The 22318-nt window shown below is 42.0% G+C and overlaps 1 long non-coding RNA gene across 2 annotated transcripts; it reads right to left on the bottom strand.

Moving 5' to 3' along the window:
- Positions 1–853: 853 nt before the first annotated feature.
- Positions 854–20668, bottom strand: LOC120244197. Of its 2 annotated transcripts, XR_005531493.1 has the most exons (3): positions 20413–20668; positions 6500–6677; positions 854–1570 (listed from the first exon to the last, which is right to left on the bottom strand). It is a non-coding gene; the product is annotated as an uncharacterized LOC120244197 (long non-coding RNA). The 2 variants fall into 2 exon arrangements; XR_005531494.1 differs by lacking the exon at positions 6500–6677.
- Between the last annotated feature and the right edge of the window lie 1650 nt (positions 20669–22318).

Consider the following 22318-nt stretch of genomic DNA (forward strand, 5'->3'; position numbering starts at 1 on the left):
CCAAAAAAGACATACAAATGGCCAGCATCACTAATCATCATGGGAATACAAATCAAAACCACAGTGAGATATCCCTTAGCACTGGTTAGGATGGCTGGTATCAAAAAGACAAGGAATAATAAATGTTGGCAAGGATAAGGAGAAAAGGGAACCCCCGTGCACCGCGGGTGAGAATGCAAACTGGGACAGCCAATCTGGAAAACACTATGGAGTTTATCCAAGAAATTAAAAGTAGAACTACCCTATGATGCAGCAATTTGACTTTTGGGTATATACTCAAAGGAAATGAAAAGGGGATAGCAAAGAGATACCTGTAATCCCATGTTCACTACGTATTATTCACAATGGCCAACATACGCTAACAATGTAAGTGTCCAGTAATGAATGAATGCATGATAGAGATGTGGAATGTGTATACAATGGAATGTTATACAGCCATGAAAACGAGGGAAATCCCACAATTTGTGACAACATAAGTGAACCTGGAGGGTGTGATGTTAAACGAAGTAAGTCAGGTAAAGAAAGACAACTATTGCGTGGTGCCACTTATATGTGGAATCTAAAAATTTTTTAAAAAGAACGTTAAACTCATAGAAAGAGAGAGTAGATTAGTGGTTGCGAGGGGCTGAGGGATGAAAGGAATAGGGAGAGGTTGTTAAAGGGTACAAACTTTCAGTTATAAGATAAATACGGTCTAAGGATCTAACGTGTAACATGGAGACTGTAGCAGATAACACTGTATTGTGTACCTGAAATTTACTAGGAGTAGGAACTTAAATGTTCTCACCAAAACAAAACGAACAAAGCTTTATGTCAAAAAAAAAAAAAAAAAAAAAGAAAGAAAGAAACGATGTTCAAATAGCTTACAGTTTTAGTTTATTGATTGTACACTGGATGTGGTTAAATGATGTCTTATATCTTAGGATGAAACAATTAGGAGATTCCAAGTTGGGCATATTTCGGTCTGCAAACAGGAAGGTACTGCTGTGGAGGTAAGGGTGTGCTTTAATTCATCTTCAGTGGCCAGCACCCCTAGGACAGGAAAGGCTAGGGTCACATCAAGGTGTGTGTTTAGATATGGCCAGCAGGAGCTTTGGCTGTATTGCTGTGGTTATTTCTCCTTGCCATGGTGCTTTGGGATGCCTGGTTTAGGTACAGTGACTTTGTCTCCTGTGGTTGAGTTCACAGAATCAAAGTATCGTAATAACATTTGGGAAGGCATCTAGGTCAGTACATAAATATCTTTCTCAATTTCCCTGACACGTGATCATTTGCTTGGGCCCTAAGTCTTCCCCTAAAAGGGACACTCAACTTCCTGAGACCCCTGCTTACATCTTCAGGCAATTCTATTTGTTAGAAAATTCTTTAGACAGAATAGGATCTTTATTTCTGCAGCTACTTTTCGTTCTTCTATGGACACATAGGACCTAAGATGGACATGCAGCTTTAAAAGTTGTCAGATGCATTTCAAGTTCAGTTCTACAAACTTTTCCCAGGTGTTTGTCATGGCCACGATTCATAGATGCACTAGCATTCATTTCTGTCCTGGAGAAGCTCAAAGTCTGGCAACCTAGAAAGGTTCACAAAGAGAGAACTTAATTCCCTTCTAGCATTTTGTAACAGGGATTTCCCTTGTGCTAACAATTGTCTTTTCTTCCCTTCTACCACATGATGATGACAGGACCTTCTGTATTTTAACCTAAGCTCAGCATTCTGAGGAACACAATTGGTTGGTCTGGAGAAGGGTCGCTGACCAAACTGCACTCATCACAATGTTCTGCCCTCACTGGTGTTAAAAGAACAAAATTCAATTGAATACATTTTAAAGATCTTATTGACTTTATTCAATGACTCATGAAATGTGCAGCATCGCATCTAGCAGATAGAAAGGAACTTTAAAGAGCTATTCAAGATGCAAGACTTTTATAGGCAAAAGGAGTCAGGACAAGAAAGTTATACTAGCAAGGAGTTGACTATTTGCGGCAAGGTCACCTTCCTTGAACGCATGGCAGGGGTCTATCAGGCATATTACTTTGCTAGAACTGACTGGGTAATCCCAGATTTACTGGTTTGAGATTCCACTCCTGGAGGAAGCCGAAACTGTAATCAAGTTAGATAGTAAGTCTCAGTTTGGTGACATAGGGCTCAGCATAAGGGACTCCATTTTGAGCTTGATGTCTCTTTTTCAAACACCGACCAATGCTGATTAGTCCAGGAGTGAGCTCTTGACTCGAGCTGGCCACTCACAGCTTTTCCTTGGGATTTTAAAATTTGCTATCAGAAAGGATATAAGCCAGTCTCTCTCTAATGACTGCCTCCCTAATGACTGAAAAACCATACACCTGCTGTAGCCATCTTCCCTGCTGTTCTGCAGCAACAAAGAATGAGGCCGATGGGTGGAGAGAAGGAGAAATGAGAAATGGAGAGAAGGTCCTGACAGCATTCCATTCTATGCTTCCAGTGTCCCTTGAGACTCATCTCCACCTTGGCTTGTCACATGGTCAGCTCTTCCTTTGAATCACTGATTCAACACATTCTTCTATTAAGCTGATGTGAGTTTGGTTTCTGGGAAATTTTTGGAAGTCAGGTGGATAAGGATAAATAAAAGGATTAGAGAGCAGTGTTGATGTCCCCAACCCAGCCCCTTTGCTGGGGAAAAAGTTGTCTCAGGCACATACCTGAGAGACAGGCTGAGTATCAAAGAGGGAAAGGCTCATGTTTTCTTGGAAGCTATTTGGTTGGGGGTCAGTGAGAGGTAGAGAATGATAAGGTAGGAATGCTGTTGAGTGGAGACTGTTTTCTTGGTGAGATGTTTCTATTCACCACTGCTTCCTGGGGGCATCTTGTCTGTTTACTCTGGATCTGCTGCTAAAGCAGTCAACTTCTGGGTGGTTCTGTAAGCCTGAATAGGGAAGGAGCCCTGTCTTTGTCTGTTAATAGAGGGCTTACTGCATACCCAACACTTATAGACATTTACAAATAAATACATATTTATATATATTGCAGATGTACTTTCAATTGTATTTACATCTAAATCTCATAATATTATCGTAAAGTTGGGGATTATTACCCACACACGAGAATCAGAGATTGCAAAGTTCACTCTGTTGTCTGAGGCTCACACACTTATAGTGGCCATTGGGATGGGAGTCCAGCTTCTGACCCCAAACTATACCGTATGTCCCTTTCTTTCTAGAGAGAGAATCTGGCCTCTCAGGCTCCGCCTGCTTCGAGGCTTGCTGTGACAATAGTCCTCTAGTAGTGTGGCCCAGAGACTGAGTTCCCTGGGAAGGACTCTGCTCACCCCCACCCTCTCTGAGCCTCAGACTTTGTCCTCTGAGCAAGGGAGGCGTGAATGTTTCAGGGCAGGTCTTTGCTCTGGCAAAATCCCCAGACTCAGCAGGCTGAACGAGAGTCCTGTGGCCAGGTGCGTCCGGCCCGAGTCACTGCGCCGGGCCAGGTGAGGCTGTGAGGTGGCACCTGCCTGAGGTTGGCAAGGCTTCTGAGAGGGCTTCCTAATCCCGAATAATAATAATGACAACAGCAGTGGTGGTAATGGAGGGCTTTATGTGCGCAAAGTGTGCTTCCATCCCAAAAGGTCCAGGAACTCTACAAAAGGTCCTGATAAGTATTATTATCTCTTGGGAGGGCAACAGGTTTACCTTGTGGGCAAATTCTGTGTGGAGAGGCAAAGAGCCCAAGAGATAATGAGAGCAGCAATTAGCAAGTGCTAATGCCTGTACCCAGGAAAAAGGACAGGCATAAAAGCCATATCGGGGGAATCAGGGTTAGTTCAGGGAGAGTTTTCTTCCTTACTTCGCTTTGGACGTGAATTATCAGAAGCAAATGACAGTGCAAGTTCTGGTTCTAAGAAAAAACGATGAGCACACTGTACGGGAGGCCATTTGCTCTGCATGGGTGCCTGAAGGTCGTACACTCAGGGTTCTCGGGGGCTGGCAGGCAAAAGTAGCAAATGAAAAAGGTCAAGTTACACATCCCCAAAAGCAAGGGAATCGAGAGCAAAAATAAACTGTTGGGACCTCATCAAGATTAAAAGCTTCTGCACAGCAAAGGAAACAACCCAGAAAATTAATAGGCAACCAACGGAATGGGAAAAGATAGTTGCAAATGACATATCAGATAAAGGGTTAATATCCAGAATCTATAAGGAACTCACCAAACTCCACGCCCGAAAAACAAACAACCCAGTGAAGAAATGGGCAGAAGACATGAACAGACACTTCTCCAAAGAGGACATCCAGATGGCCAACAGACACATGAAACGATGCTCAGCATCCCTCCTCATCAGGGAAATACAAATCAAAACCACACTGAGATACCACCTCACGCCAGTCAGAGTGGCTAAAATGAGCAAATCAGAGAACTCTAGATGCTGGCGAGGATGTGGAGAAACGGGCACCCTCCTACACTGTTGGTGGGAATGTAAACTGGTACAGCCCCTCTGGAAAACAGTGTGGAGGTTCCTCAGGAAACTAACAATAGAACTCCCTTATGACCCAGCAATAGCACTGCTAGGAATTTACCCAAGGGATACAGAAATGCTGAGGCATAGGAGCACATGTACCCCAATGTTCATAGCAGCACTCTCCACAATAGCTAAAACATGGAAAGAGCCTAAGTGTCCATCAACAGATGAATGGATCAAGAAGATGTGGTTTATCTATACCATGGAATACTACATGGCAATGAGAAACAATGAAATCTGGCCATGTGTAGCAACATGGATGGACCTTGAGGGTGTTATGCTGAGCGAAATAAGTCAGGCAGAGAAGGACAAATACCATATGTTTGCACGTATAGGAGGATTAGGAGGAACTTGACGGAGGACCAAGGGGGAGAAGAAGGGCGGAAATGGTGGGGGAAAGGGAGAGAGGCAAACCATGAGAGACTCTTGAATGCTGACAAAAACTGAGGACTGATGGATGTGGGGGGGAGGGGGGGATGGGCATGAAGGAGGGCACTTTGGGGATGAGCACTGAGTGTTATGTAGAAACTAATTTGACAATAAACTATTTGTAAAAAAAAAAATAAAAAAATAAAAAAATAAAAGAAAAATAAAAATGAATAAAAAACAAAAAACAAACAAAAAAAAAAAAGGTCAAGTTAAAGGCAGATGTATTTCAAGTAAAATGAGATAAAGATAACAAATAACAATCTATGTTTGGCTTTAGTATTGGGGGATGATAAGGAGGGGTGCGGATTGTGGCAAACTAAAAAAAAAAGAACACAGGCCTTGCTGAAGGGGGCAGCTCCACTCAGATCCAACCAAAGCCGACCCCACGGTGTCAGGTCTTCCAGTTTTAGAAAGAAACTGGAAATCTAAATTGTTGTGGAAAACATCTTGCATTTGAATTATTGGTAATGGGGGTACCTGGGTGGCTCAGTTGGTTAAACATTCGGTTTTGAATTTGGCTCAGGTCATTATTTCATGGTCATGAGATGGAGCCCTGCATAGGGCTCTGCACTGGGTGTGGAACCTGCTTGGGTTCCTCACCTGCTCTCCCTCCCCCTCTGTCCCTCCCCTGCTCATGTTCTCTCTCTCTCTCTCTAAAAAAAAGAGAGAAAGGAAGAATGAAAGAAAAAAGGAAGGAAGGAAGGAAGGAAGGAAGGAAGGAAGGAAGGAAGGAAGGAAGAAAGGAAGAAAGGAAGAAAGGAAGAAAGGAAGAAAGGAAGAAAGGAAGAAAGGAAGGAAGGAAGGAAGGAAGGAAGGAAGGAAGAAAGAAAGAAAGAAAGAAAGAAAGAAAGAAAGAAAGAAAGAAAGAAAGAGAGAGAGAGAGACATAAAGAAAAGAAAAGTTGGTAACTAATTTCAACATTTTCAAATGCTATTGGCCGATGGCCTACCTGGTTGGATTATCTCTTAGAGGATAACCTTCCAATTATTCTAATTTTTAAGAAGTTCAGCTTCATAATACACATGGAGTTGGATGAGACCAAGTTGGCCCAGTATGTACCCCAGTCCCGATCTGCACCCCCAAGGTTATGAAGGAGGCCAGTGGCTGGAGGAGGGGATCTTCCAGGCTCTTGTGTCTGGACACTGCATGGACTCTGGGCTGGATAAGGCTGCCATGCCAGGGGTGCCCATGATTGTAGTCAGATGAGGAAAACAAACAAAAATCTTGGTAGAAGGAGATGCTGGTAAGGGTGGGATTCAGCAGGGCTACTGGAGATTAAGGGAAACTAGGACAAAATTTGCCCCTTTTAGCCTCCCCACCCTTTTCTTTCTCTTTGCTGCCCTTCCTTCCACCCCCTTCTCCCCTACCTTTCCCTGACTACCTGCCTCCCTTTCTTCCTTATTTCCTTCCTTCCAAAAATTCACTGCTCACCAACACCATGTCAGGAGCTTTACCAGGCTCTGAGCATACCATCTAGGCATAAAATTACATTTCTGACTTCTAAAAAACCATATCATGCGAAACAGCTATACAGACTTTTACCAAATTTGGAGGCAAATTTGACTAGATTGGACACTGTACAACCTGTGTAAACTTTTCTTTGAAGAGGTCATCACAGTGAGACAGTCAGCCACCAGCGCAGCAGAAAGTGAACACTGGAACGTGGCCTACTGTTGCCAGACACACAAGACCCACTGGACGCCTGAGGTGCTGTGTGTGAGCAGGGAGACCACAAACAGGAGATTCAAATCTGATGCCTGACCTGAAAGTCACCGAGGAAACATCTGTTACTGACAATGTCAACTCCATATAGGTGCTCCTGGCTCAGTAGCACGACAGGTGTTCATTTAATGACATTAATGGCTTTTTGTAGCAATATGGCAGAAGCTGCTAGTGATGCATAAGGGTCAGCTCTTACTCCAACACTCCGCTCAAGGTGTGCTCCCTGAGCAGCACTGTCAGCATCACCTGGGGGCATGTTAGAAATGTAGACTCTTTTTTTTCTTTTTTTACAAATAGTTTATTGTCAAGTTGTTTTCCATATAACACCCAGTGCTCATCCCAACAAGTGCCCTCCTCTATGCCCATCTCCCCCCTTCCCCCCACACCCATCAGTCCTCAGTTTGTTCTCAGCATTCAAGAGTCTCTCATGGTTTGCCTCTCTCCCTTTCCCCCACCATTTCCCCCCTTCTTCTCCCCCTTGTTCCTCCGTCAAGTTCCTCCTAATCCTCCTATACGTGCAAACATATGGTATTTGTCCTTCTCTGCCTGACTTAAGAAATGCAGACTCTTAGCTGTACCACAGACCTACTTGTTTGTAACAGCATCTCCACAGGTGCACATTCGACTCTGAGAAGAATCCGAAAGCCAGAATTATAAACCCTGCAATCATCCGGGAAGCTAAACACACTAATGCTCCCCTTTCCCCAGCTCCTCCCACCAAAAGGCTCTGATTCAGTCAGTCTAGGAGTAGAGTCTGGGCAGTAGAAATTTTGGAATCATCTTCCTGGGGTTCCTGATAGGCAGCCTGGTTTGAGAACCACTGCTTGTTAGAAATCCTAATTTGGGGCCCTACCTTAGACCTAGTTGATCACCTTGTAGGTGTAATTCTGCTGCTGTGTTTGAGAACCACTGTCCCAAAGGATCACAATCTATGGTGGAGACAGATTGGAAAAACCAGCCTTTTCTACGCAGTGGCATAGACCACAGGGACGAGACCACATTCTCTTGTGAGGGACATGCAGCCCCAGGGCAGAAGAGGACAGGATGGCCTTCTCTAGGAGGTGACAGACAGCTAGAGGGATGAGTGGAACCTAGCCCAGTACAGAGGTAGGAAATAAAAGAACATTCGAGCGAAAGGAAGAGCAGATGCAAAGTTCCTGAGATGGGACCACACAGCTCATCCAAATATGTGAAAATTGTTCAGTTTGGCTGGAAAGAGGGGCTGCTGAGGGTGAAACCAAAGCTAGAAATAAGAGAGAGGTAATAAAGGACTTTGTGTGTTGTATTCAGAATTTCAATTCTATCCCGGGTGGGGTTTTGGTGGGAGACTATTAGAAAGAGCACTTGCCTGTCATGTGGACAATGGATGGGGGGCAGCACGAGGGGAGGGAAGAGACGAGTTAGATGTCAGCAGTTCAGACATGGGATGCATATACTATCAACCAGTGAGTCTTTACTGAGAATTCACTACACTAATAATCGTATGTGACACAGTAGACAACTTTTGACCTCAAGGGTCTTTGTTGGGTTGTCAAGACAAATAGATAATTCCATCCAAGCAGTTAACTTGACTTAACTGAAAAATGTTCATAAAACCTGTACTACAGTGAGGGGATAGCCCCAGACACAGAGTCGTGCAGTAGTCAGTAAGGCATAGTTGCTGCCATCAGGGAGCTTATAGTCTTCTTGGCCAAGGCAGATATGATCAGATACCATATAGTGTACAACTACTGTTGTGGACAAGTAAATTAATTGGTAATGAGCACCAGGCCACTGATTTACCCAGCCTCATCCCCTAGGCTTGGCTTATTGGCCAACCACCATGTTGTGTAGCAGTGTTATCTTTACTCTCATTTCATAGCTGAGAAAACTGAGGTTCAGAGAGGTTATGCATTTGCTCAGAATCAGAGGACTGGTGAAGTAGCAGAGATGGGATTTTTATTCCAAGACTTCTAGTCTCATGTCTCATTTTCTGGTAATTACATTGTTTCCCAAACTTCATTCATCCTTTCTGATTTTTCCCATAATTATGCAAGCCTATACTATTATTTACTTTGTATTTTACATTAAACTGACTTACTTTTTCATGTTACATAATGTATTCTAAAACAAAGACCTTATGACTATAATGAATAGAGAATGAGCAGGTAATAACTGTAAAATTAAATACATCAGACACATAGGAATGTAAACTGGTGCAGCCCCTCTGGAAAACAGTGTGGAGGTTCCTCAGGAAAATAACAATAGAACTCCCCTATGACCCAGCAATAGCACTGCTAGGAATTTACCCAAGGGATACAGGAGTGCTGATGCATAGGAGCACATGTACCCCAATGTTCAAAGCAGCACTCTCCACAATAGCCAAATCATGGAAAGAGCCTAAGTGTCCATCAACAGACGAATGGATCAAGAAGATGTGGTTTATCTATACCATGNATCAAGAAGATGTGGTTTATCTATACCATGGAATACTACATGGCAATGAGAAACAATGAAATCTGGCCATGTGTAGCAACATGGATGGACCTTGAGGGTGTTATGTTGAGCGAAATAAGTCAGGCAGAGAAAGACAAACGCCATATGATTGCACATATAGAAGGATTAGGAGGAACTTAACAGAGGACCATGCGGGAGAAGAAGGGGGAAAATGGTGGAGGAAAGGGTGAGAGGCAAACCATGAGAGACTCTTGAATGTTGAGAACAAACTGAGGACTGATGGGTGTGTGGGGGGGGAGGGGGGAGATGTGCATGGAGGAAGGCACTTGTTGGGATGAGCACTGGGTGTTATATGGAAACCAAGTTGACAATTTGTAAAAAATTAAAAAAAAAATAAATACATCAGACACAGACCAATGGTATTGTAAATCCAGTTGCATACCATAGCCTGGCCAAGGCTCTAAGCCTGAGGTCTGCTTTCTCTTTGCTAAAAAAAGAAACTTGCAGGTGTTAAGAGGTGTTAAAGTCCTGGTAGCACCAACTTGACACTAAGCTTTGTCTCATCTAAAGATAATTGAGACTTTTGGAAATAACTTTCTCACTATGAGATTTAATCTTACTTAATGATATCCATCTATCACCTTACATCATTGCACATCACTCACAGGGCAGACACTGTGAAGTGTCCCATTCTCCCCTTTTTCCTTTTTTCAAGATGAATGTCCTCCCCTATTACAAACCCCCATGCCATGGGGTCACTAGGCTCATTCCTTCTCGGTGGACAAAGGACAGCAAACCTTTGGGACAAGATCATAAGGTGCAGAGATAGCTATTGGTGTCTCAGTCTTGGGGAAATACAATTGTGATCAATGGTGATGATCCTCATGTCATAACCTGTAAGGGGTAGATTTTGCTTTGCCCTCAGCACATGCTTTACTTTTTCTCTCTTTTGTGGGCCACTTCAGCCTCGATCTTATGCTTCTGTTTTTCATACTCATATTCATAAACCTCCCTTACTTTGTTAATCATGTTTAATGATATTTTTATGTTATTAGCCTATGACCACAGCATGGAAGCTGCCTGAGAGGAAAGGTTATCCTCTGGTTTGGCTGCTCACAGGGACCTCTAGATACTGGAGCACTGGCCATGTGACCAAAGGGTGACTCCAGGGAGCGGTCCTCAGGTAGGACTTGGAGCTGTGTGAAAAGTCGGAGTATAAACTCCACCTCCAATGAGTAGGGCCCAGGGAAGGTATCCACATTGCATTTAGATCTTCACGCATATTGGGCATCCTCCGCCCCTTGAGAATGGGCTTCTACCCTGACCATTCTCCCTGACTTGAGAATGTATAAGAGTGGAGACTTGTTGAGGTAGCTGGGTGGCTCAGTCAGTTAAGCATCCGACTTCGGCTGAGGTCATGATCTCACGGTTCAAGGGTTCAAGCCCCGCGTCGGGCTCTGTGCTGACAGCTAGCTCAGAGCCTGGAGCCTGTTTCAGGTTCTGTAACTCCCTCCCTCTCTGACCCCTGCCCCTGCTCACGCTGTCTCTCTCTCTCTCTCTCTCAGAAATAAATAAAACATATAAAAAATTTTTTAAAGAGTGGGGATTTGTCATAGAAATGCTACTCACCTGAGTGATGTATTTGTTGACCTAGCTATGTGTACACCTAATTTGTAGATCAACTGGGACATTGCTTTTACTTGAATCAAACAAGTTATATGTTAAATACCCTATTTTAATGATCATGATTATCATGACTTATCATATACTTTTTAGCATCCTGATAATAGAAACCCTTTCAAAATTCAGATTATCACTTGAGTCTGCTTTGCCCGTGATTTATTTCTGTCAATATACCAGTGAGAGGGGAATATTTTGTTTATGTAACTCACAATGGGGATTTACAAAGAGCAAAAGACCCTGTCAAAAATGACTGCAAGCAAAAACATATCTAAGCACATATACCTTCATAGGAAAGATTAAAAGAGAAGAAAATCAATTGTAAGACCAAGTGTGGAATTTTTCTGAATTTTAGTATAGGGGCTAAGATCCAATCTTCAAAATTTGGGTTTGAACAACAACAACAAAAAGTCATTTAGAAACTTTTTGAAAATAGCTTTTAAAACTTCATTTAAAATAAAAGACAAAAAGACCTGCTATCTTTCCAGAATGTCTTTCCAGAAAATGGACTTTTGCTCCAGGCAAGGTACTAGAGATATTGGGTATACAAAATTATAAGAAATAATCATTGGTCTCGGGAAACTTAACAATCCTCCAAGGGAAAAATAGACTAAAAACCCGATAAAGGCGAACTAGAGGAATTGAAATGTGACAGGTGAACAGAGGGGCTGGACAATTCATTTTTTACATCAGCTGGTAGAGGGACGGGCTATAGAGGAGATGAGTTTAGTCTTGATGGATGCATAGGATTTTGCCAGGAGCAGGGAAAGGAAGTTAGAGGCAGAGGGAACAGTGGGCCAAAGACAGACAAGAATGGGCATAACTACTTGACAGATGGAAATGATGATGCCTATTTGAGGGATAATGGCCAAGGATAAGGATGGAAAGTTGAGTAAGAGCCCGATTGCCAAGGTCTCTGAATGGTGTTTGGATTTTATTGGGATCCAGTGGGCAGCCATCATAGATTCTTAAGCAAGAGAGGGGCCATATGGAAAGTTTTGATTTAGACAGCTTGGGAAAGGAGATCAAGTAAGAGCATTTTTACATTGTCCCAGGTAAAATTATCCTCTGTATCTTTCATAATTTCATCTGATGCTGATTCCGTTCTCTCTCTATCTTTTTCTTCTAGTAAATATACTGCATAAAGAATCTTTATTTTGGAGAAATCAATGTGTTTGTCACACAAGCAACTCAGCTTGTCCCAGAGAATGAAGTCCTAAAACATAGCAGAAGGGATGCAAAAGGGCTGTCTTCACTTTGGATTTTTAGTTCTTATTTTTTCAGTATGTGGGATATTACCAGGATGGGAGCAGGGGAAAGAGAAAGAGGGAAAAAAGCTATACGTGTCATACTTTGTTCCTCTAAGAAGGCAGATTTTTTTTTTCTTTTTTGCGAGTCTCTTCAGATCAAATTAAGCAGTAAAAATATTCTAATTGAGCTGGGCTGGATAAAGATGGATCTTTATCTACATACAATTACATGGTGTAATCTATGTTTCCAATTATACCACTCTTTCTCACAAGAGGAAGAGACCGAGCTTGTAAATACATTCTCAGTCCCACTCAGAAAGAAGTATGGTCACTGTTAGGAAAGTAAGGAAAAGTGTGGTGTCATAAAGGTGTATGACGCCCACTGCCTTTAAAGACAGCTGCATTTCTGGAAGCAGAAGGAAGGCAGAGAGACTGGTCGAACTTTGATGGGGATGAGGGAAATTTAATTGTAAAATACAAGACAATGGTGATGGCCGCTCTTTTAATGTGAGCTTTCACTTTGGTCACTGAGCTGCAGGCATCTCATACTCTTCCCCCTGAATCAGAAATGTGAAACACAGGCTGTAGTTTTCAGTCTTGAACTTTTAATTTTCAGATCTGCTTTTGAACAAGTCATGAGAAAAACAAATTGTAAGTAAGACTTTTCCTTCTATCCTTTTTATTGTCCCTGTTGGTGTCAGATTCCCTCTAGAATCTTTTTATCTGAATTCCCTGGGGAGGCGCGATGACACTGTGGGAAGCACTCCATTTTCTCTTATATAGTAGGAGGATACTCAATTATCAGTTAAAAAAATAATGATCTGTAGCCCATTAAAGAACTGAAAGCCTTACACATTGAGTCTTTTAAGTGGGTAATTCCTTTAACCGGGTAATTCTTCTAAGCGGGTAATTCCTTTAAGCAGAACCCTTCATAGCCCTGTAAAACTGAAGACCATCTAGGAACTCTTGAACTGTTTCAAATTGTTTTCAAATGGGTCTGAATGCTGTTGAGAAATGCATAATTTACGACCTTAACACTTGATTAGGTGTTAAACGACTGTCAGGAGAGATGTCCTTGGTAATCCAGTTATCATCTAGACTCTAATTATCACTTCACAGGAGAGGTAGGGCTGGGTAATTGAGAACCAAAATTCTTAAAGGGCTTGAAGTGGCCATTTTCTTATGCAGTTAAGCAAATTATTTCTCTACCTAGAAGGTGTCTAATTGGTACCAATTGATGAGAAGGAAGAAACGGTGTTATCACTTTCAGGAGTGAGTTAGTCAGGGGGCTCCAGCCAATGAAACAGAAAGTTGCATTGAGTACTGAGAGGGCTCGCCCATTTAAAATGTTCACTTTATTTAAAATACGTATTAAAGGAGGGAGAAAAGAGAAAGCAGGAGACAGCCAAGAGAAGACAGAATGTAATTAAGAGCTGATGGCCTTACCTCTCCCCCGTCTGTCATTACTAAGGATTTTTCTCAGATGAGACCCAATTTCACCTTGTGTTAGTTCCCATTGATCACTATAAATTATTTAAGCCACAAATGCTATGTCATCCATTACACCAGGAACGGGGAATGGAGATAATGGGCCAAAATCTGCCTGCAAGAAGGGTCCCACTCTCACTGCTTCTGATAGGAAATAAGAATAAGAGGTAACAGGTGGAGAGATTCCATCCTGTATCTTTCCTTTTGACCAGCCCTCCTCCTCTCTCACACCCCCAGTCTTCTACACAGCACCTCTAAGTGTGTAAATTTCACAGTTAGTGCTATCGATACAAAAATGGGAATCTAAGACATGGCTCCTATTTTCGGCAGTGTCCATTCTAGACAGACAGTGATGGGTAGCGTTGGGATTTAAAGAAGGCTAATAACACCTCTTTATTCCCTTTCCAAATGTGAGACAAATTGATGGTTGCTGGAGAATGGGAAATCATATCGCCTTGATTACGAATAACATTGATTGGAGAACCTGGGTTAGACCGGTGGCCAGCGAGTTTGGCCAATCATCAGTGAAATCAGCACTTACCTCTGGTCACTGGCAGAGCTGCTCAGCTATGGGTATTCCCCATGATGAGGGAGTGGGAAGCCATCCCTATGGCAGAGAGATTAGAATGCATGTATCTTTTGGAAAAGCTGGCTCCAAAAGTGGCTCTTGGGAACCCTAATCAGATAATCACAGGCTACCATGAGAAGAGTGAGCCTGGATGGTCTCTCTAGCTCAAGTCCTTCTGCATAGAAACATGAAGCTCTTTCTTGAGAGACCTTGGAAAGGATGTTGAATGGAGACTAAACTTGTACGTGGTAAATTACATGCTTAATTCACTGCTTTTTCTGGGTTTGAGGCTAGAAGTGCAATTCTATGCAGTGTTCTGAGAAATAAAGCTGACCACATCCTGAAGAGCTCAGAGAGCTTTTTAAAAAGGCACAGAACCACTATCATCTGGAATCACTACACTATCATCTCAGGGATGCAGAAAGTGTGAGTCTGTCCCTAATTGTTAGATGTCAGTCTGATACAGCAAATGTATGGTGAGCAGAAAATGATGGCTAAATTTAAGCCTATATTTTCTAGGTTCTTCTGACCTTACTTATTTTTTTTTATAGCATTTTTAAAAATGAATACAAATGCAATGCATGTTTATCGTAGAATATTTAGAACATACTTAAAATATAAAGAAGACAATAAAGTCAACTTTATCTTATCATTCAAAGATATCATTGATACCATTTAGGCTTTTTCTTTAAATGTTTATTTATTTATTTTGAGAGACAGAGAGGCAGAGAAAGAATCCCAAGCAGGCTCAGCCCTATCAGCACAGGGCACAGAGCAGGGCTCGATCCCAGGAACCGTGAGACTGTGGCCTGAGCCAAAATCAAGAGCCTGATGCTTAATCGACTGAGCCACTCAGGTGCTGGTAGGTTTTGTTTTTCAAAAAAATATTCTATAAATAAAGTGATGGATGTTAGCTAAACTTATTGTGGTATTCATTTCACAATATATCTATATATCAAGTCATTATGTTATACACCTTAAACTTGTACGATGCTTTGTCAATTACACTTCAATAAAACTGGAAACAAATAAAATGAAATTCTATGTATGCACACATACAATTTTCACAGAAAGTTTCTCTTATACTACATATGGAGTTTTGTGTTCTGTTTTCCCCTTATTATATTCTGAATAATTTTTCATGTCATCAAGTAGACTTAAAAATATGATTTTGGTGGCTGCATAGCAATTTGTTTAACCTGCTCCTATTTGGATATTTAGATTATTTCCCACCTTCTCTCCCACGGACACCTTTCTTTTTTTCCTTTTTAATTTTTTTTTCCTTTTTAACTTTTTTTAAATGTTTATTTATTTTTGAGAGAGAGAGAAAGACAGAGCATGAGTGTGGGAGGGGCAGAGATGGGGGAGACACAGAATCCAAAGCAGGCTCCAGGCTCTGAGCTGTCAGCACAGAGCCCGACACGGGGCTTGAACTCATACACTGTGAGATCATGACCTGAGCAGAAGTTGGCTGTTTAACCGATTGAGCCACCCAGGCACCCCCAGACACCTTTCTTATATGTAAAAATTTATGTGTTTCTCTGAATATTTCTTAGAACAGAAGTGCTAGGCCTGAGGGTTTGAACATCTTACAGCAGTACTATGCTGCTAAGTGTCTAATAACAGGCTTGCAGGGAAAAAAAGGCTTGATTTGTAGCATTTGCCAATTTCTATGGTGTAAATACTCCCACTGAAACTGATTTCAAACTACCAATGGTTTAACACCTGCCTTGAAAAATTCATGAAAAATTAAGTTGGTCCTTGTAAGCCAGCATAACAATGCAAGGCTTTAAATGCATATTTTGCCTTTTCTCTCCAGAAAGGTGTGCTTAATCCTTTTCCTCCCACATTATATGGATGGCCTACTTAGATCCTGCTTAGGGTCTGGCCACCCCACTTGGGTCTGCAACTGAGGTGGAAGGGAAGCAAACCCAGAGTTCTTTTACTCTGAAGGACCCAGGGCCATCTGAGATGACATGTAGGAGAAATAACATTTATTTCTAAAGAACTGTTCCACACATACAAACGTTGTAAAAGGGGAAAAATTAAACTCAGGATTTGTTTTAGATTTTGTGTAAGACCAAGTCCAAATATTTGCTAACCAAAATAATCTCTCTGTGACTTTTCTATCCTTCATATTGATGTAATGCTATTAAATATGACATTTAATCATCCTGTATATGCTGAGAAATACGGTTTCATGGAATAGAAAGGGACCCTGTAATATTGCTGGAGCATGGTAACTCTCAAAGAGCTGTAGCCCTGGCTCAGCCACTAACTCTGTGACCTTAAGTAGATCCTCTGTCTTTTCAGTTGATTCTGTATTTGAAAACCAATGGGAGCCTTAAAGTTGCAGATCTGATTCTGCCACTCCTTCATTCAATACTTTGAATGAGTTCCCCATGTTGGCATTAGGATAAAATATCACATTCCTTACGTGGTTTCCAGTGTTATGTGGTATAACAGACAAACTCTAAAATAACCTCCAACACGTATCTGTCAGCAAAGCCTAGTAGCTCTGCCTTCAAAATATATCCAGAAGCTGAATATACCTCTATGGGTTGTTACCCTTCTGTCCCAGTCATCATCATTTCCACCTGTATCACTGGGATCACCTTGGAACAGATCTCCCTGACTCTACTCTTGTCCCTCCTTGCTCCACGACAGAGTAGCCAGGGCGATCCTCTTAAAATGTAACTGTTCCTGTCACATGTCTGCTCAAACCCCCAGTCAATGGCCCCATCAATCGCTCCTTTGTGTCATAAATGCAAGGGGACCCTTCGAGTCTAGCAAATTCATCTTGGATAATTACCTCACTGTCATTAATGCCATGAGATTTAGATATGAGTTTTGTTTTTTTTAACAACAGTTTTAACCACTTGTACCCACCATGGCCCATACTAGTATTCCATGTTCAAAGCACTTTTCTGGATACAGAGTATTTGTTGCAAAGTATAAGTATAAATGTTGCATGGACAGATGGATGGATATATTAGAAGATACAAGATTAATATAGAGCAGACTAAGTGTTTTGAACTGAATAATAGAACACAAGTTCTTTGGTCATATTATTTAGATAGGACTCTAAAAGTAATTTACTCAAACTATGATCTAAGTTTTTTTATAAACTCTGTTATGTAACACTTGTTGCAAATGCTCAACTTTAGGAGCTCGGCTAAACAGGACTGTAAAGGAGGAGAATTAATCCACACAACAAAGAGAGAGAAAGAAGTCAAAAGTTTTTGGCCTGTGCAACTCACAGGTTGGGGTTGTCATTTAGTGAGGTGGGGAAGGCTGCAATAGAAGAAGGCTTCTAGCACAGGGATTAAGAGTGTGGAATATTTCTAGTATGAATCATCAGCAGGATCTAACTGAATAAATAATATTAAGTTTAACACATATCTCAGAAATTTTACAAGCTGTTTTGAATGTTGGCTTCAATATGACTGTGGGTGGAGACAAAGAACATTCTATGCCTTTTACCCATCATCAGTATGTGCTAACTGAGGTAGGTGTGCTTCCATTCACCGAGATCGTCACCCAGTGTGGATTGGATTCTGGGCTGGCCCTTGGCTCAGGTTTATTCCTTGTCCTTCTGCTCTGCTCGGTATCACAGAAGAGCTGATCACTGCAGGCTGGGTTTCCTGGACTCCCTAAGTGGAGGGCTTCTGCCTATGCTGGTACCATACGCCCTCACCCGAGACTAGAGCCTGGGAGGAGGGCGAAGCCAAGGCATTCCTCTTCTTTCTGTCGGAGTCATGCAGCACCACTAGCAGGGACTAAACGCCCTCTGTGTCACCAAATCCCAATGGACAAGCCCTCTGTCCTTGTCCCTGGGCCCTGATAATACTACTTCCTCCCTTTGAACCTCCAGTGTCAGAAGTCTCTAGCTTTCTGTAGTTGCTGAGGTCTGGGTTGCCCTCCTGTCCCCATTTGGTTTCTCAGTTTAGTGTTTAGAGTGGTTTCCATTTTCCTGGTTGTCTCCCACAGATTCAGATTCCCAGAATGGAACAAAGAGCTGGGGTAATAATTCGGTGCATCAGTTATTTCAAGGGAATTTGAGCATTTGACTTGAGTTTATCCTCTATACTTGCCTTGTCTGTGAAGTTATTATCTATCTGGGTGAGGTGGGTTATAGGTTTGGTATTGATCTGGCCCTCGTGCATTTTTATCCACTACTTAGGACCAAAAGGGTTGATAGTAGTCTTACCACCACTCCTCTGATGTTTGATTTTTTTCTCTGCTGTCCCTGCCCTGTTTGGATATCTTCATGAGAAACTTGCTAATTTCTAAGGTGTACCATTTTATCTTTAGATTATTCTGTTACAAATTTTAATTTTTTAATGAGAACCTTTGTGTTTAAAAAAAAAAAACCCAACCCAAAATGGCTTTAAGTAGAAAATAGCATTTATTGGCTCATTGAATTGATTAATCTAGAGGGAATTTTTAGGTAAAGCTCTACTTTGGGCTCAAATGATGTGTCTTCGATCCAGTTTTCATTTTATTTTTCCTCTCTCTCCATTTCCTAGCACATCCTGAGGTAGGCTCACTTTATAGCCTAAAGATATCTCTCAGCAGCTCACAAAAGCTCAAAAAAAATCTGGGAATGGACTCTCCTGGCCCTAACTGATTCGTGTCCCACCCCTCATTGGTCTGCGTGGGTCATGTTTCTCTCCCTAATTGGCCTGCCTTGGATACCGCTCCCATGCTCCCATGCCTGCACCAATTCCTGTGGCTGGGGGAATGAGATACCTCGACAGGCCTAAGAAAACACACAGTAAATGGGATGCTCTGATTTTTGTTGTTGTTGTTGTTGTTGTTGTTGTTGTTGCTGATACACTGATTTGCTTAAACAAATACATAGCTGGCTGGTCCTGGATGTGTGGTCAATCCCACCCACACTACATGTCTCAAAAATTCAGAATAAAGTTAGAAAGAAAGCAGAAATGGATTTTAGGGATTCAACAAAACAAAACAAAGAAACCACCATGGAAGGCAAGGACAGAGAGTGATTTTGAACTTCTGTTATTATGTTACCTAGGTAGGTGAAGGAGTCTTTGAGGTTTACATTGGACACAAGAAGGCTTCCAGGGTGCATTAACAGTCACAGGGTGCCACAACTCCAAAATTTGGTAAGTAAAATGAAAGGTTCTATCTTAAGGAGGTGAACTCTGAATTTCCAAAACTACTTGTGCAGCAGTAAAACTATTCTGATTCAGTTATACATCAATAAACAATACATGTATAGGCACATATGTTTGGAAGGGAAAGACCAAGAGAAATAAAAAAGAAGCATTTTTTTTTTCAATCTCAGCTTTTGACATAGCAAAAATACACGGGAAATGAGCTGTTAGTCGTAAGACAAGGCACAATTAGAACGAAAAGTATCACAGCAAATGGAGAGGAAAAGGCTATCAATATAAAAAACATGTATTGGACCCCCATGAGAAATGCAGCCAAAATTTCATTCGATAATTTCATCGCTTCATTTTGCAAAATGGTAACTGTGGCAACTGAAATATGCTTTAAAGGTCTACACCTCCTCACACACCTCAATTTGTGGCAGGTTGTTTATTCGTTACTCTTTTTCATATAGGCCAATGAACAGTTAAATTGAACAAAGCTTCCCTCCTTCCTTCCCCCCACCCTTCCTATTTATTTATTTTTTTTTTTCTTTTGGTTTGGCAGGTGCCTAGATTTTTATCTTTGCACAGGACAAGGAAACAACCTGGTAAAAGTAACAACGAGAATAAAATCCCACAGACGACTGTAACTTCAGAAAAAAGAAGTGAACAGAGATTCACTCAATCCTATTCTTACTATTAAATCATAGTTAATTCTTTACAAATTAAGAAGAAAGTACTTAAGTCTTAGTAAATACGATTGATTGGTAGAGGAGGACATAGGACTACCCAGAATTTAATTTTATTATTATTTTTGAAATTTTATCTATTTTAGCACGTGGTTTTTTTTTCCTTTTTGTCAAAGTAAACTCTTAGGTTTTAAGCCTCTGGAGACTCTTGGAGGGACAAAGGGACTATTGTGACAGAGCTTACCTGTTGAGGTGGTTTTTTGTTAATCAGTTACACTAAATAATTCTGAGATGGCTTCTTTCCTGAAAATGACTTGAAAACCACTGTGACAATAACACTACAACAGAGATGCCCAAAGCTGTTGTGAGATTCCATTTCAACTGCTTCTCCAGCATAACCAAGAGTGGAGGAGCATCTCAGTTAGCTGCTATCGTGCAATAACCCCCCTCAAAATGTAGTAGCTAAAAATAACAAACATTTATTGTTCCTGACAAGTCAGTGTATGTGCTGGGTGGATTCGCCGATCCGTGCTGGACTCACCCCCTCTCCGGTCGGTGCGCGAGTGTCTCTGTGGTCAGCTGGAGCATCGGCGGGGGCTGGCTGGTGTGCGATGGCCGTAACTGGGACGAATGGAGCTCGGCTCCATTTGGTCTCTTACTCTTCCAGCAGGACAGCCCGGACTTGGTCAGATCGGCACTGACAGGGTTCCAGAGGAGACTGGAAGTCTGAGAAGTCTCTGGAGGCCTACGATCTGAATTGGATCATTACCACATTACATTCTTCTATTGGGAAAAGGAAGCCCAGATTCCAGAGGAGGGGCTATAAATAAGGCCTCTGGTGGGAGGAGTTACTCTGGTGGGAGGAGCTACAAATTCCCACTGGATGTCGAAAGGAAAGAATTAGAGCCATATTTTCATCCAGTCGCCGCAGAAAACTTGAGTATGCTTAGCTTACATGACAAACACCTTATTTTTAGGGGGGAGAGTAATATAAAAATACACATTATGTGTGAAAGAAGTTCCCAGACCCAATTTAGAAACAATCTGGCTTATTAAAATAGAAGCACCCTTCCCCCAAATCCATTTTTAGTTTTCTGGTTTCTACCATTTGTTGACTTTTCCACTCAGTGTAAAGAGAGAAACTTTCCTATTTAACTTACATTCTTTTTTGATTATAACTGAATTATAACTAGTGTGGAGTTTAGGTTTTTAATACTCTCATAGCATGTTTTATTCTTCTGAGTTTGCTTTTAGGTATTTTTAAAAATATTTATTTATTTATTTTGAGAGAGAGAGACAGTACATGATCAGGGAAGGGGCAGAGAGAGAGGGAGACAGAGAATCCCAAGCAGGTTCTGTACTGTCAGCGTAAAGCCCTATGCGAAGCTTGAACTCACCAATCGCCAAGTCATGACCTGAGCTGATAACAAGAGTTGGACCCTTAACCGACTGAGCCACCCAGGCGCCGCAGCTTTTAGGTATCTTGAAATGAATAGCTACCTATAGTAGAATACTTGAAATTATTATGTGTAAAGGAAAATATTCAATTATTCACCTTTTTGAGAAATACCCGCCGAGTGAGTCCCTCCTGGGCATTAGAGGCTGGGCTAGGTGCTAGAATACAGTGGAGAGCAAGACAAACAAAATCGCTACCCTCACAGAGCTTCTGTTTTACTGGAGTGACAGGAAGCAAGCAAAAAACGAAGCAGGCAAACCGTCACTGATGGGGTAAAGGCTAAGAAGCCTTTAGAGCAGGGCATCGCAGGCCTTCAACAGAGACAGTTCTCCACTTATAGGGGAGCAGCAGAGGTGAAAATGAAGTAGGGATTACCCTAAGGAAAAGAAAGCACCCATGCAGGGGGCCAGGGGGAAGAGCGATCCAGAACAGGATGACCTTGATGAGGCCTGAAGATGGCCCCGCGCAGTGTTTTAGGAGCAGAAGCTCAGTGTAGCAGGCGCCCTCATGACCTCGTCCATATCCATTCAGATTCATTGCGTGTGCTTTCTGTCCCAGCACCAGCACCTTCATCTCTTTGTTACACAGCTGCGTTCAGGCTGCAGAATGCACTTTCCCTGCAAGTCCCATGAGCTGGAATCTCTGGAAATGTGTACCCTGCAGGGCAGCCCTTCTCTGATGACTGGTGGGTGTAGGGGTATAAACTCCCCAGTTCTGTTGCCCCAGTAGGAGCACCTCTCCAGACCTCCCCTATAGAACTGACCTAAGTTGTCTTCATTGGGGTTTTGCTTGAATTCCTACCCCCACTTGGTTTCCTTTCTTACCTGGACTTACCTTTCTTCCTTATTCTATTGGTTTTTCCTGGAATGCTTTCTAATATATGATCTCACATGAATTCTTGTCTGGAGATGATTTTGAGGTACCTGACCCCAGGCAGCCGGTAACACTGCAGCCCAGTGAAGGAAGAAGGAGGCAGGAGATGAGATGCCAG

The sequence above is a fragment of the Hyaena hyaena genome, unplaced genomic scaffold (genome assembly GCF_003009895.1).
Source record: "Hyaena hyaena isolate Hyena2069 unplaced genomic scaffold, ASM300989v1 scaffold_375, whole genome shotgun sequence".
Taxonomy (NCBI): domain Eukaryota; kingdom Metazoa; phylum Chordata; class Mammalia; order Carnivora; family Hyaenidae; genus Hyaena; species Hyaena hyaena.